General features: G+C 43.1%; 1 protein-coding gene across 40 annotated transcripts in view; it reads left to right on the top strand.

Moving 5' to 3' along the window:
- NEDD4L (NEDD4 like E3 ubiquitin protein ligase) overlaps positions 1–14,755 on the top strand; it is a 368,857-nt gene that overhangs the window by 181,716 nt on the left and 172,386 nt on the right. For 8 of the 40 annotated variants that reach the window (XM_074022444.1, XM_074022458.1, XM_074022456.1 and 5 more), the window contains exon 1: positions 2,145–2,328. The exons of the other annotated variants lie outside the window; for them this stretch is intronic. The gene's annotated coding sequence lies outside the window, so the exon portion shown is untranslated. Of the gene's footprint in view, positions 1–2,144; positions 2,329–14,755 lie in introns of those variants that run through there. 40 annotated transcript variants of the gene reach the window in all.

Below are 14,755 nucleotides of genomic sequence, written 5' to 3'. Positions count from 1 at the left end.
TTAGTGTTGTAATTGTTTGCCAGGGCTGTCATAACAAAGTAGCACAGATTGGGCGGCTTAAATACTACGAATTTGTTTTCTCAGGGCTCTGGATGTCCAGAGCCTGTGATGAAACAGGGTTGGCTTCTTCTGCGGCCTCTCTTCTTGACTTGCAGATGGCTTCTCTGGGTCTTCCCGGGTCTTCTGTGTACCTGTCTGTGTCCTAATCTCCTGTTCGTATAAGGGCACAGTCATATTGGATTGGAACCCACCTACTAACCTCATTTTAACTTAATTATCTCTTTAAATACCCTCTCTCTAAATACAGTCACAGTCTGAAGTGTTGAAGACTTCAACATAGGAATTTTGGGCAAATACAATTAAGCCCATCACAGTCAGGTAACATTTGGTAGGACATGTAGATGCTTTTTATCTTTAAGGGAATAGGCAAATTGTTAAAAATAAATAAAGAAAAACTTGTTCAACTTGTTTAGGTACATTTTCTTATAGTGTATTGTGGTTCTTATTTTTTTAACCTTCCAGCTAGTGTGTAAGTTGGAAACATTGTAGCTTAATTTGATAGTTTTAGACATAATCAAAGATGATGGAAATCCTGTTCTTAAATTTAGGCTATTCAGCACTTGTGTATCCTCAACTGCTGAAGACTAAAAACTTGAGATGTTCCTCTTCTTTTAAGAATTTGACTGAAAACGGGCTGGGCACCATGGCTCATGCCTATAATCCCAGCACTTTGGGAGGCCAAGGTGGGTGGATCACTTGAGGCCAGGAGTTCCAGACCAGCCTCGGCAACATGGCAGAACTCTAAAAATACAAAAATTAGCGGAGCGTGATGGCTCACACCTGTGGTCCCAGCTATTCAGGAGGCTGAGGCACAAGAATTGCTTGAACCCCAGAGGCAGAAACTGTGTGAGATTGCACCACTGCACTCCAGCCTGGGTGACAAAGCAAGACCCTGTCTCAAAAAAAAAAAAAAAAGACTGAAAATGGTTGACACTGTTCCCCTGTCTCCAGGAGGGTGAATGTTTCTAGTTGAACCCTGGTGCCCACTTGCTCCTCTAAGCCTTCAGCAATCCTCCCAGCCTCTAGGGGAGATCCGTTCATCTTCCCCCCACCTCTGGAAATCCCAGTGTTTGAACACTGTGGGGAAATGCAAGTCTAGTTTACAGGGTTTCTCAGCTGACATGCCAGGAACACTTCACAAGCGAGCATGCCACCAAATTTGAGTGCAAGTAGAAAGTGAGCTGTTTGCTACAACTGGGGACACTTCCTATTAGAGCCACATCTGCTGGGTCAGAGGGCTGCATGGGTTGGAGAGTAGGGTGTGACTTCTTCCAGCAAGAGGAAAGAGAAGTAGCATAGTGCCCGTCACAGGGAGAGAGCACATGTTTGACTTGTTCTTGGAATTTCCATAGAGTAAGGGTGGTCAGGTTGCCAGACTACCCCTCAAACGAGGACATGGTGCTGCTGGGTCCCAGGGTAGAGCCCCGCTAGCACCTTCAGGGCCCTGATTTACACCTGAGGGCACACAGCTGGGATCTGAAAACTGGGATGCAGAGTAGAGACTGCGGATTTACAGGGCGGGGCTGTCTCTCATCTGACACAGAATCCTCTTTTGATCCTTTTTGGGGCTGTAGTTCGTATCATAGTTATTTTTGTTCCTGCTTTTTTCCCCTCTTCAAGACTTTAAGCTTTTGGAGGGCCAGGAAGTTGTGTTGCCATCTGCCGAGTGTGGGGCCTCGAAGGCCAGAACCTCAGAATGTAGAAGCTGAGTTAGTTTGTGGAAGGGTGAAGGGCTGACCTCTACTGTTGGAGATGCCAAAATCTCTGATCTGGCTTTAAATAAGCAAAACAGCCCCACCAGACATAGTCATCCTCAAAACCTCGTGACCTCTGTTATTGCCCATCCTGTGTGGTAAGCCCACTGAGGACTTCACTTGGAGATGCTGCAGGAACAACTGCAGGGAACCTGGTGATAAGGCCCCGGGTGATGATGTAAGCTAATTGCTGAGCTGGGTGGAGTTACTTAACCTTATGGTAGGGGGTGGAGCTTGACGCAACTCCCTCTTCCACCAACAAGCATTTATTTCTACCTGTCATTAAAGTGAATCATCAGTATAAGTAGCGAGCTGGGTGCATTCCTTCTCAGTTGTGTTAAAACTTGCTGGTATTCCCCCGGTGTCAGCAGAGGTGTGTACAGACACCGCTTTAAAACTGGGAAGGAAGACGAGGCCAGGGAGCCGGAGGGTCACCGAGGTAGATTTCGAGCAGTGCTAGCCCAGCTGAACACTTTCCAGCCTTGTTTTTCATCAGCCTTGAGGAAAAGTATAGGTAAGAACAAAGACACCACTGTATGTTTGTTATATGAATGCGTAACATCTGTTCTTGGTGTGAGTTTGATGTTGGTGTAATACTGTTTTTATGTCAGCAGCATAGTTCTAGCACATACCAAGATTTTCCATTTTAAATGCTGTTTGGTGTTCGGAGTTAGCTATAATTGGTCAATTTTACTCTCCTTATGTATAAAAAGAATGACAGGCAAAGAATGAGCCTTGAAAAGAATTGGGATCTGTGTTCTGATCCCCTATTCTTTGCTTCTTATCTTTTTGACTATTTAGAAAAATGTACAGCCTTTCTTTCAAAAACCAAAGCAATAATACTTTTATTTTTGAAAATAATGGAAAATAGAGACCACTGAAGTTCTATGAATGCTGTTTTCTGTTTTAGAAATCACAGGTTGAGGAGGAAACAGTTGTGTTTTCCTTCCTATTCCGTTTTGAGTCTCAGTATTTCTGACTTAGAAGCCTCCTGGAGAAGAGGGAGATACCAGCTCTACTTGGTTTCAAGTGAAATACCATGTTAGGCCATAAAATAGTTTGCTTGGAGAATAATTCATGTCTTATATCTGAATTTTTGTTTGGTAGCAACAGAAATCTTTTTGTTCCTTAGTATGAGTAATTTGGCTTACATGATTTAGACTAAATTTTATTATATTTTTTGTTTGGGAAAACAAAAGTCAAAGCCCAGAACATATTCAACTGAGTTTTTCCTTCAGGTTTTCTATCATTTTCCCACCCTTCCTATTCACACACGTAAATATGCTGAATGATTAACACGTGATTTTTGTTTCTTTACTGTCTCATTTTGTGGTGATTCATGAACTGTTAGTTAACTGGTTATAGTGTATCCATATGTTGGCAAAGCTTGAAATATATGAATGCAGGCCACACCTTCCTATTAATGAGCCAGGTTACTTTCAGTCAAGTATTTCTGATGTCATTAAGTGTTAAGATGGCTGGAATTCTAAGACAATAAAAATGTATCAACAATATGAAATATCAAAGCCTACAGTCAAATCTGAGTTATTCTTTAGTACTTATTTCATAGCTACTCTTTAATATTTATTCTTTAATACTTATTTCACATTGAAGAGTACTTTACACATGTTTGAATGAGATATTGCCAGTGAAAGAAACAAAAGGAAACAAATAACTCTGTAAGGGAAGAAGGATTTTAAAGTACGTTTGTGCTGGCCCCAGGCTGGTGAGTTTCATTAGTGTAATGACCAGGAAGAGAAAGAATGGCCACAGTGGTGGGTGCTGACCTTTTTTTTTTTTTTTTTACTTTTTTTAATGTCTGTAAGGAGCACAAGTTGAACTTTAATTCTTGTGGGAATCTAGTAAGATGATGGTGAAGTCAAGAAGAGAGGAAGAAGAAATGCTTTTTATTTAGTTAAGAGGAAGTAAACATCTGTACTAGTTACAGATGTTATGCCTTAACCTTTTTCATTCCTATCATTTTTATGAAAATTTATTGCAACTAAGTGTTGATTTAAAACAACACGTTTGGGACATTTTCTTATCACTGTGGAATATAATGAAAAGATATAAAATGAAGGCAGGTATGAAATTATATGAATTCTGCTACTTGAGTATAGAAGTTTTATTCCAAAGTGGTTTGTTTGGTGGGTGTGGTGATGGTGGGGGGCCTCTATGTACTTATTAAGGCAAGTGATGGGACAGGAGCTTTTGTGGTCTGACGGTTCTGTTGGGATGGGAGGCTTGTTTGGGATTTTTATGTTTCATTCCAGGCAATGTTTTTTTTTGTTTGTTTTGTTTTGTTTTTGCCTGTACTTCTTAGGGTTTTACCAAGTCAATTTTCATGTGAAGCCATTTTCATATTGTTTCTTTCAACTTGATGGAAATCTTTTCCTTCTTATGTGCTTTGAGTTAAGTATGATGTAATGTGCTAGTAACATAGACGGGGCTTTCCTTTCTACAGGTGGGCTTGACGTGAGCCTGCCACTCACTCACCTTGAATCACGGAGGTTTCAGAGGCTGTTGGCCTTCAGGGCATGGCAGAAGCACGTGTTCTCAGCTGTTTTCTGAGTCTATCTTGACTGCCTTCCCAGTGGCCCAGAATTCCCCAGGGGTCACTCAACATACCCTCATCTACAGTAAATATTTGTGCTTCCTCTGTACCTGGCCTGGTTTTCTCAGTACCCAGGAGCACAGGTGGGCAGTGGGATGTGGGCAGGTGGTACCCAGATGCCCTCCCACAGGGGTCACAGGGAGCACCTGGGCACTTCCTGCCGAGACCCCCCTGCCCTTCAGACTAAGTGGAAACAGAGATCCGGGAGTCCAGTGGACTCTGGAGTTTCATAGAATACATGGAAAATGCACCGCTTTCAGTGATGTAAGCTGTCTTGTTCACTTCACTATTACTCATCTGGCCTGCAGCAGGCAAGAGGATCACATGCAATTATAAACAGCCTCCTCTGACTAAGGCCAGTGACTGGAAACCCTGTCATGTTATCAGAGGTCATTTGGTCATAGATTCTTGGGCAGAAGCCATTGAAAGTCCTGGGGGTGTGATCTTTGAGCCTTTGCCAATGCTAGGGTTTGACCCCTTTTAGCTCAATTAACTGGATCCAGGAGTTTATTCTGGCCAAGATCTGCCATGCTAAGTTGACAGGCTTGAGACTGGAAGGAAGTGTCTAACTTCATTAGAGGAAATGGTATGGCAGGCTTTAAGGCATTTTGATACACTTCACTTTTTCTCTCTTGCCCTGTTTTGTTGAGGTTTTCAGGGCTGTAATTGTACCTGAGGTTAATCAATGAGCGATCTATCTGAAAGGAATTTGTTCTCTTTGGACACTGTCCTGTATGGTATTATATTTGTGTAACTATTTAGTTTAACTCATTCAAAAGGCTATTTAAGTCACTTGCTCTGTTCATTACTTGAAAACAAGTTGTCTTCTCTTTATTCTTTTAGTCAGTTACCAAATATGTCTTAAGTGTCTCTTGTGCTAGACATTGAGGGGTACTTCCTTCTCCCTTTCACTTGTCTGTTTTTGTTGAGCTACATTTTTCCTTAAGGCTGATTGTTCGTTTCCTCTTGCTTTTGTTTTCATTTGATTTGTTTATTTATATTTAAATATGTACTTTAACAGTCTTGAAGCATTGGACTGAATGAGGATGGTGATCAGATTGGGAAAATGCCCCTTAATTTTGGTTTAAAAAATTAATTTTCATTAAATTATTTATGTATTGATAGGGGCCACCCACTCCAGGTGAGTGGTTTCACTGTGTGTATGGCAGAGGAATGCTCTGTGTCTGGAAAAAACAAGTAACTTACCTTGAAATATTAGGAAAGCTGAAGAGTACAAGTGTCAGAGAGAAGGGGGTATTGGCAGGGAAGAGAATGAGAAGACAAGACACAGTCAGGGCCCTGTCACCCATGTGGAACTGCAGGTCCCTGGAGAGATGATGCATCTATCCCTTTTTAGAGATAAAATTTGCCATGAAAATTTGATCTTGAGCATGACACAGAACTGAAAGCTTTGATGACAAAGCCAGCATCTCAGTTTAGCAATAACCAGGTTAGGGGAAAAAAACCCAGAAACTCAGCGGTGAGATTCAGCTCAGCAATGTGGGTGGGGCAACCCACTGTCCCGCTTGGGCGGGGAGCAGCCCCAGCCACTGCATCTGCCGGATCCTAGGTTTTATCTGCTTCACAATTCAATTTCCTTTTTGTTGCACTTGTGCACATCTATATTTGGCTTTGCTTCTTATTTTTTAAGAGAGGGGAGAAGTGTGGGCAAGGTAAAATGCAGCTTGCAAGCTCCCAAATGGCAAGTGCACCAGTTAGAGTCTAAGTGGCCTCCCAACCTCACGGTGAAATTCATTTATTCAGCAAATATGGACCAAGCCCCTCAGGGACCACTGCTCGAGATACCAGTGCAAATAGAAGAGGCCAAGGGCACATGAGGACCTGAGCCAGTGGCCTGCACAGCCGTCTGTGACCACTTACCTCTCTGCTTGCAGGGAACTTCAGCCTGGTGGAGGAGACCCATAATAGCCAAGTCAACTGATAATAGAATTAGTAGTAGTGTTGGGGGACATAAGGAAATCAGGGTAAGGCCATCAGAATTGCATGGGTGGATCATCTTTTGAAAGACAGCACAGTTTTGTTTTCTTCTGCCATGGTATCTCCTAACATTTTCCAGTGTGTCTATTTTTGGTTAATAGGAAAGTCGTGGCTAACACTTGGTTAGTGGCTAAAAGAAGAAAAAAAAAAAAAAACAACTTTTAGAAACCTTTAAAAATATCATTCTTGTAGAAAACTATAAACTCTTATGTCTAGAAGGGTAAGTGGTCATTGATCTTGGAGCAGAATGAATGGATATTTCCTGGAAAAAAAAATATATCCACTCATCAAAGACACTCAAGTCTCTTCTCATGTAATCAATATTGGAAACTAGGAATATCCACGCCTATGAAATATCCTCAAAGAGAATTAATTATTCTGCCCTCTAAGAGGTATAGCAGTTTAGACAGAGAGAAGTAAAGGCCTGAAATTGCGACTGCACCATTGAGGGCAGAAGTGCCCTTTATCTCCTAGTTTTGTCGTTTGCCAAATGCAGTTGTGTGAGACTAAGTGACCTCCAATAGCAGAGCTCTGTGTTTTCTCCCCCACCCCCAAGTCAAAATTGATTATCGCAACCCATCAAACCAGGCCTGGCAAATGATTTTTTGCAACTATAGGATAAATCCTGAGGGGGAGGGATGAATGTGAACGCATATGCAGAGCAACACAGTCATGACACCATTCTATTACTTCTTAATTTCTTAAACTTAGCACCACTGAGAATAAAGCTGTCTTTTCTGAACTTTTCAAGTGAGCAGGAGCATGAGTTCTTGTGCTGTGCTTGGGGACAGGGAATGCTTTGGGACCTACTGTGGTCTTAAGTCTGAGCAGTGCTGATAGCCTCGGCTCACCGAGTGCTGGGCGCTGTGCTAGAGGGTGTACAAACCTCGCATCTCATGAGGCCTCACTGCTACAGCTGATAGAGATGACATCCTGTTGTTTTGAGTTGCACATGGCAGAGCTGGAAAACAAACCAGGGTGTGTCAGACTCCAGAGCGCATGCCCTCCGTGATGCTGCTGTGTTACCCTAAGTCAAGTCAACCAAGGCATCCATTTAAAAAAAAAAATCTGATCTTTGTCAGATATTCAATTGTTATATTTCTGTTAGAGTCTGCCTTTCCAGTGAGCCATAATATATTTCCTTCAAGCGGCTACTCACAGATTTCACAAAATCAGGTGCCTGCCCTGCAGCCTGTATCTGCCTCCACGTCCCCACATCAGTCCTCCTTGCTGTGCTTCTTGTCTCTTTAGTTTTTATCATCTTCTAACACTGTGAACTTTAGTAATTTATTCGGTATTGTTTGCTACCTGTCTCCCCTGGAAGGTAGGGAGTTTTGTCCGTTTTCTTCCCTGGCACATCTCAGATGCCTAAAACAACCATGCCAGACATGTAGTGAGAATTTGTTGAATGAAGAAATAGGAGAAGAGAAGCAGACCGCGGAGCCTTAGGAGGGTCTGTGTAAAGGAGTCTCCAGGCGGTCTTCCTGGGGGTGTCCTGAAGGACCGCGTGATCCTAATTTCGGTCAGTGTGGAGGCTGTGGTTTCTTCTGAGCCGTCAGTATTTGGAGGTGAGTTGTCCGCAGGTCACCTTACCCCACCTTTACGCATTAGTAAGATGGAATTCGCTGGGTGGCTCGTAGGACTGTGCGGTCAGTCTAATTACCAGACGTCTCTGCATGCTCTGTCTAAGGGCTGGAGTCTGCTTTCCTTGCTTCTCTTCTAGAAAGAGGTCCACAAGGGATTAGCCTTGTGCAGTTCCACCTGTTGCTCATTGACCCAGTGAGTGTTTTACCCACTGTGGGTTTTTCCTACCTAATTGCCCCTCTGGTTTTCAGTGTTCAACATGCTGCAGTTACATGTTCTGCTGTGGTTTTACTTAGCTTAATCCTTTATTAATTGCCTCTTGTTCAAACTCCCTAAGAGCAGATTATCCTTCTCTTTCAGCTTCTGCTCCATTGCTATTGAACTTCTTTTTTTCAGTCATGACATCAGAAAAATAACCAAGTGAGAGTTTGATGATAATAGCAAGTAAGGCTATTTTATTTCTATCCAATTTACCCCAAATTTAAGCAGTATTACACCTTAAAATAATAGAGCTGGCTCTTGCCCAGCATATGAAAGCTATATGCTTCATGACAGACAGATATTTTCCAGTATCTACTTACCATAAATCTCAAGATTTACCCTACCCCACTCCAGCCATTACCCCCTTTCCCATTTGCCTAACCTGCCCAAGGGCCATCTCAGTGCCCTGTAAAGCAATCTTTGTTGCAGACCCACTGCATGACTGGAATGTGATGCACACAAGTGACCAAGGCATGGCCCTGTTCACAAGGAGCTTCCAGACCGATAGCAGAAATGGACACAGAAGTAAACAACTGCACCACTGATAGGCTTCTGCCAACAGGAGTGGAGCTTGAGGGCCAGGAAGCCTTCCCAGAGGCACTGGAGCTTGTTTTAACATGATGTGCATGCCGGGTTGGGGCAGGGCGTTTCTAGCAGAGGAGAAAGCATGCTGTGCTCTGAGAACTAAAAGTCATAGTCGCTCCACTTGGCAACATGTATAAGGCACATGGAAGATGGCACTGGAGGGGCATGCAGGGGCCCGAGCTGGGCAGACCATGTATGCCACAATAGTTTGTTGTAGGTTACAAAGAACCAGTGCAGAGTGGATGAAGCTTAGGCTATTTGGTTAGTAATTTGGCTGCATTGACAAGATATGGAAAACAGGAGATTGGGACTTTCCGTGATTTTTATCCTCAAGGTGCTTAATCAATGAGGTTGGGATGGCCAGAGGGGCCCTCATTTGCTTGCCTGGTGCTCAAGCCTGAGGTCTTGGTCTTTAATAGTCAGGGAGGTGTGTGTGGAGGCAGGGTGTGAGCTCCCTCCAAGGAAAGCTGTTGCGTGAAAAGAGGCCCAGGATGAGCGTTGGGGAGTATCCACATACAACTTGATATTCCTAAGGTCTCAGTTCTTTATGGGAGAGCCCATGCACCCTTCCACACTTGGAATTCTTTGCAAAGTGAGTGGTATTCGAGCTTCTTTAGTCTTGCTACTCCCACCAGCTGTATTGGCATCACCAGGGAGCTTGTTAGAAATGCAGGTTCTTGAGGTGCAGCTCACACCTACCCAATCAGACTATATTTTAACCAGATCCCAGGCAATCCCTGTGCACATGAAGTGCTAGAACACTGCTCTGCGGTGAAACGACTTTGCTAACCATGGAAGAGGGTGATTTTTTTTCCCCTTCTCCTTTTGTGTTTTTTTTGTAGGACCTATTTACTTTTTAGAATTTTTTCAGAATTATAGACTGCAGAATATATACAGTGTCAATGCATTAGCAATTAATAAGTGATGTTTGGCTAGAATCATAGTTGTCTCCACGCAAATGCCATTTCTTACACTGAGATGGCACATGTCTGGTTAGGGTTTGGGCTCACTTGTGAGGAGCCATGCAGCAGGCAGGCATGCTCCCAGGACGTTGGTTGCTGAGGTCTCAAACTGCTGCCCAGCATAGCGGATGGCACGGTGAAAAAGTCTCCCTGTGCACCCTCACATTGCCTGCAGTAATCTATCACACTTTTTGTCCCCTAAAGACCTAGTTTGGGGGGCACTCATGTCTCCGTTTGTGCTGATGCTCGTTGCATCCCCAGGTGGCACTTACTTAATATAATTGTCATTGCTCTTTAATATTATCTCATTCCACATCAGCTGCACAAAAATTTGAGGTTAATTACAACAAATGTTTTCTCAATCATTATTATTGAGAGCTGTTTAATAGTTTATTTGGTGTGTGAAGATTCATATCTAGATTAAGGCTTATACATCTTCATTTAAGGAAAGCTTTTTTGGGCCGGGCGCGGTGGCTCACGCCTGTAATCCCAACATTTTGGGAGGCTGAGGTGGGCGGATCACAAGGTCAGGAGATCAAGACTATCCTGGCCAACATGGTGAAAACCCATCTCTACTAAAAATACAAAAATTAGCTGGGCATGGTGGCGGGCACCTGTAGTCCCAGCTACTCGGGAGGCTGAGGCAAGAGAATTGCTTGAACCCAGGAGGCAGAGGTTGCAGTGAGCCGAGATCGTGCCACCACATTCCAGCCTGGACGACAGAGTGAGACTCTGTCTCAAAAAAAAAAAAAAAAAGCTTTTCAGGTTGGAAAAATATCAACAGCAGACATACAAAAGCATGAAAAATGACACTAAGAATGTAAGCAACTGGAAACAAAAATTATAATGGTGCATAGTGAGCTGAAGATTCATTTTTAAATGTGAACTCCACTTTCAATTTGTAAGTGATTACCAACAGCCTCATCAGGGTTTCTGGAATTAAATGTTTTATTATTTTCTCCCAAAGTTAGTCCTCAAACATTAGTATTTCTTGTGTCCTTTTGATTTGAATATTTGTTTTTAACTAAACACAAGGGTATCAGCTCTATAAGTCAGTTAATATGTTTATGCTTTTAGTTAATCAAAAGTGATTCATGATTTCAGTTTTTGGTGTCAGGTAATGTTGCAGAAATGAGGTTCACTGTGAAACTTCTTCTTTTTTTTTTTTTAATCATTTTATTGTTTCTTTGAGTGTATGTGAGTGTACACTATGCAAAATGACCCTATGTTTCCTACATTATAGAGAGAGGAAAATGAAACAAGTTCAAGAAAATTTGTGGAAAATAAATTCTGCATCTAGTTATTCATTATCAGGTATGAGATTACAGGCATGAGCCACTGTGCCTGGTGACCTCATTTGAACTCACTCACCTCTGTGAGGACCCTGTTTCCAAAGAAGGTCAACATTCTGAGGTGTCATTGTCAGGTATGAGGTAAACACACTGAGAGTACCACATTTTGGCAACTCAAGACAGGACTATTTTCCAAACATGTAACCCTGGGAAGAAGGTAACCTATCATAGTGTTTGTTAAGAAGTCAAGCAACCAAGAAATGTTAAATGAAGGCCTGTTTTGTACAAGGTTGCATGGAAAAGACACACTAGCGTAAGACACGGACAGTGGCCCTGAGTGATGTGCAGCCGGTTTAGGCGAATTAAGATTTACATACTTGAAAAGGGACAAACAAGTCTGGACATGGTGACTCATACCTGTAATCCCAGCACTGAGGGAGGTGGAGGCAGGAGGATCCCTTGAGGCCAGGAGTTCACAACCGGCCTGGGCAACATGGGAAAACCCCTGTCTCTACAAAAGTTAAAAAAAATTAGCCATGTGTGGCGGCATGGCTATAGTCCCAACTACTCACAGGGGCTGAGGTGGGAGAATCGCTTGAGCCCAGGAGATCAAAGCTGCAGAGATTGCGCCGCTGCACTCCAGCCTGGGTGGCAAAGCGAGACCCTATCTCAAAAAAAAAAAAAGAAAGGAACAAACAACACAGACACAACAGTCCATGGAAAAGGGAGTGGTCTAAGTATTCAGACTGTAGGAATTCAGAAAGTGGAGAGGCTGATTATTATGGGGTGCTTCATCCTGCAGAGATGAGGGAAAGAAGGTGCTGGCTGCCTAGAGCCTGGGAAGAATCAAAGATTTCCAAGGATATAGGGAAAAAGCGTGAAGGATGAGCAAATAGACACCAGTGCTGAACCCCCTGAAAACTGGGAAGATACTAGATTGACCTATTTGGAAAACCAAACAGATGTGGCTGTTATTGACAAGTGTTTTTTTGTTTTTGTTTTGTTTTGAGACAGAGTCTCGCTCAGTCGCCCAGGCTGGAGTGCCGTGAGTTGATCTTGGCTCCCTGCAACCTCCGCTTCCAGGTTCAAGCAGTTCTCCTACCCCAGCCTCCCAAGTAACTGGGATTACAGGCATGAGCCACCACGCCCAGCTAATTTTTTGTATTTTTAGTAGAGATGGGGCCTCACCATGTTGGCCAGGCTGGTCTCGAACTCCTGAGCTCAGATGATCCACTTGCCTCAGCTTCCCAGGGTGTTGAGATTACAGGCATGAGCCACTGTGCCTGGCCGACAAGTGGTTTAAATTGGATTCTCCATTTCCCGCCTAATAGAAAGTCAGAAGCATAGGGCAAAAGTAAAGGAAGGACCCTGTGTTCTGCTGGTTAAATATTACAGAGGTCTGACTCCATGGCTATTACAGGAGAGGTGCATTTTCTTCTATGTAAAGTCTCTTAATGTGTCCCCTGTGCCTTTACCCCATGATTATTTCGCACATTTTTCTCCAGGGTCACAGGGACCGGGAGAAACGTACACCCATAAAACAATGTCATCTAGAGGCAAAGACTTGCAGTGCTCAAGCATGCGCCCTGTCGAGGTGGGGCAGGGTGTGTAGGAACAACACTCTACTAATTATTACAGAGCCTGCCCTGAGCTCTCTGTAGAAGTCCTTCGATATCCAGTCTAACACACACAGTAACTTAAGAGAGGATTTTTAAAAATCAAAAGGCCCTCAGCTTTGTATTGGATTTAACCCGGCTGAGATCCCTGAGATCCAAATATAATAACATGTCCTTTTTGGATGAATCAGACACAAGGAAAAATCTCCAGTGTGTGTCCAGCTTTAGAGATGTAGTAATGGATTCCAGAGTTCACACTGGTGGGCCAGCCAAGACTTTTCATGCTGATGTGGGCTTCATTCTTTCTATAAACTCCCTTTCTTCTTGACAGTGTGTGGGCCCAGGGGTTCCAAACATGGGTACCTGCCGTACATTGATCTGTGTAACTGGGGAAAATACACATCCTGTGGCACCCATGTGTCAGGATATAGGGGCATCACCGTAATATAGCCCTTTTTCTCTGGATTACAGTTTTTTCTTTCTGTGATCACACAATTGTTTTATCCTCGCTTAAAAATTTCATTTTAAGAAGCCTTTGGGGTATAGTGCAGCCCTCAGAATAACAGAAAAGTCAGGTGTCTGGTGGTTTGTTTGCACGTTTAATAGACTTGAAGATAAAATCTCTAAACATTTATTTTGCAAGTTGTTTTTCTGAGAGTTGAGGGGAAACTTTTGCCCTTTGGTCTCCCTGAGGAATTCTAGGATTTCACAGGTAGGCGTGTGTTTTGGACTGCAGGCTGAATGTGGTTGGCAGGGTGGCATGAGGAGGGCACATATTTTAAGCGTTCTTAGGGCAGGTCCATGATCCCTTACCTGCCATTCCAAAGTCCCAAAAGCCCTGAAAACCAAAGACATCTTTGTAGGTTTGTAGGAAATTGATTTGAGAGCAAAACCTGATGTGAACAGATTTGAGAGTATTCTAGGCATCATGTATAACACTTCATTCAACCCTTTGTGCCTCTTGCCTCACAGATACTAACATTCACTTATGGGCCCTCCCCCAGCCCCTACTGGGGATGCTATGCAATAATTGGAATAATCAAAATAATAATAATAATAATATTTGGAATAATCACTGAGTCATTGTATTAGTCCATTTTCATGCTGCTGGTAAAGATATACCCAAGACTGGGTCATTTATAAAGAAAAAGAGGTTTAATGTACTCAATTCCACATGGCTGGGGAGGCCTCACAATCATGGTAGAAGGCAAAAGGCACATCTTACATGGCGGCAGACAAGAGAGAAATGAAAGCCAAGGGAAAGGGGAAACCCTGTATAAAATCATCAGATCTCTTGAGACTTATTCACTATCACAAGGATGGGTAAAACTGCCCTCTCCCCATTCAATTATCTCCCACTGGGTCCCTCCCACAACACATGGGAATTTTAGGAGCTACAATTTAAGATGACATTTGGGTGGGAACACAGCCAAACCATACCAATCATCTTTCTAAAGTGAGAAAAAAAGTCAGAATTCTGTAACACATTTGTTCCCAAGGGTTTCCAAAAAAGGCTGGCTTTAATGGAGTATTAGTTTGCTAGGGCTGCCATGACAAAGCCCTGTGAACTAGGTGGCTAACAACAGAAATTTATTTTCTATCAGTTTTGGAGTCCAGAAATCTGAAATTAAGAGTCAGCAGGATTCTGCTGTCTCTGAGCCCTACAGGAATATCCTGTCTTGCTCTTCTAGCTTGTGAGGTTTGCCAGCAGTGCTCTGTGTTCCTTGGCCTGTAAATGACCATCTTCTTGTTGTGTCTTCACATCATCTTTCCTCTGTGCCTGTTTGTTTCTGTGTCTACCTTTCCCCTGTTCATAAGAACACCAGTCATATTGGATCAGGGCTCAACCTAATGACCTCATTTCATTCATTCATTCATTCATTCATTCATTCATTCATACTTTTAAAAATGTTTTTTTCTTTTTTTTTCTTCCTTTCTCCCTCCCTTCCCCCCTTCTCCTTCCCCTTCCTCCCTCCTTCTCTCCCTCTCTCCCTCCGTTCCTCCCTCCCTCCCTCCTTTCCTTCCTCAG

Source organism: Macaca fascicularis, chromosome 18, assembly GCF_037993035.2.
Source record: "Macaca fascicularis isolate 582-1 chromosome 18, T2T-MFA8v1.1".
In the NCBI taxonomy this organism is placed as follows: domain Eukaryota; kingdom Metazoa; phylum Chordata; class Mammalia; order Primates; family Cercopithecidae; genus Macaca; species Macaca fascicularis.
The sequence above is the reverse complement of the archived record's forward strand: the minus strand, read 5'-3'. Positions and strand labels throughout refer to the sequence as shown.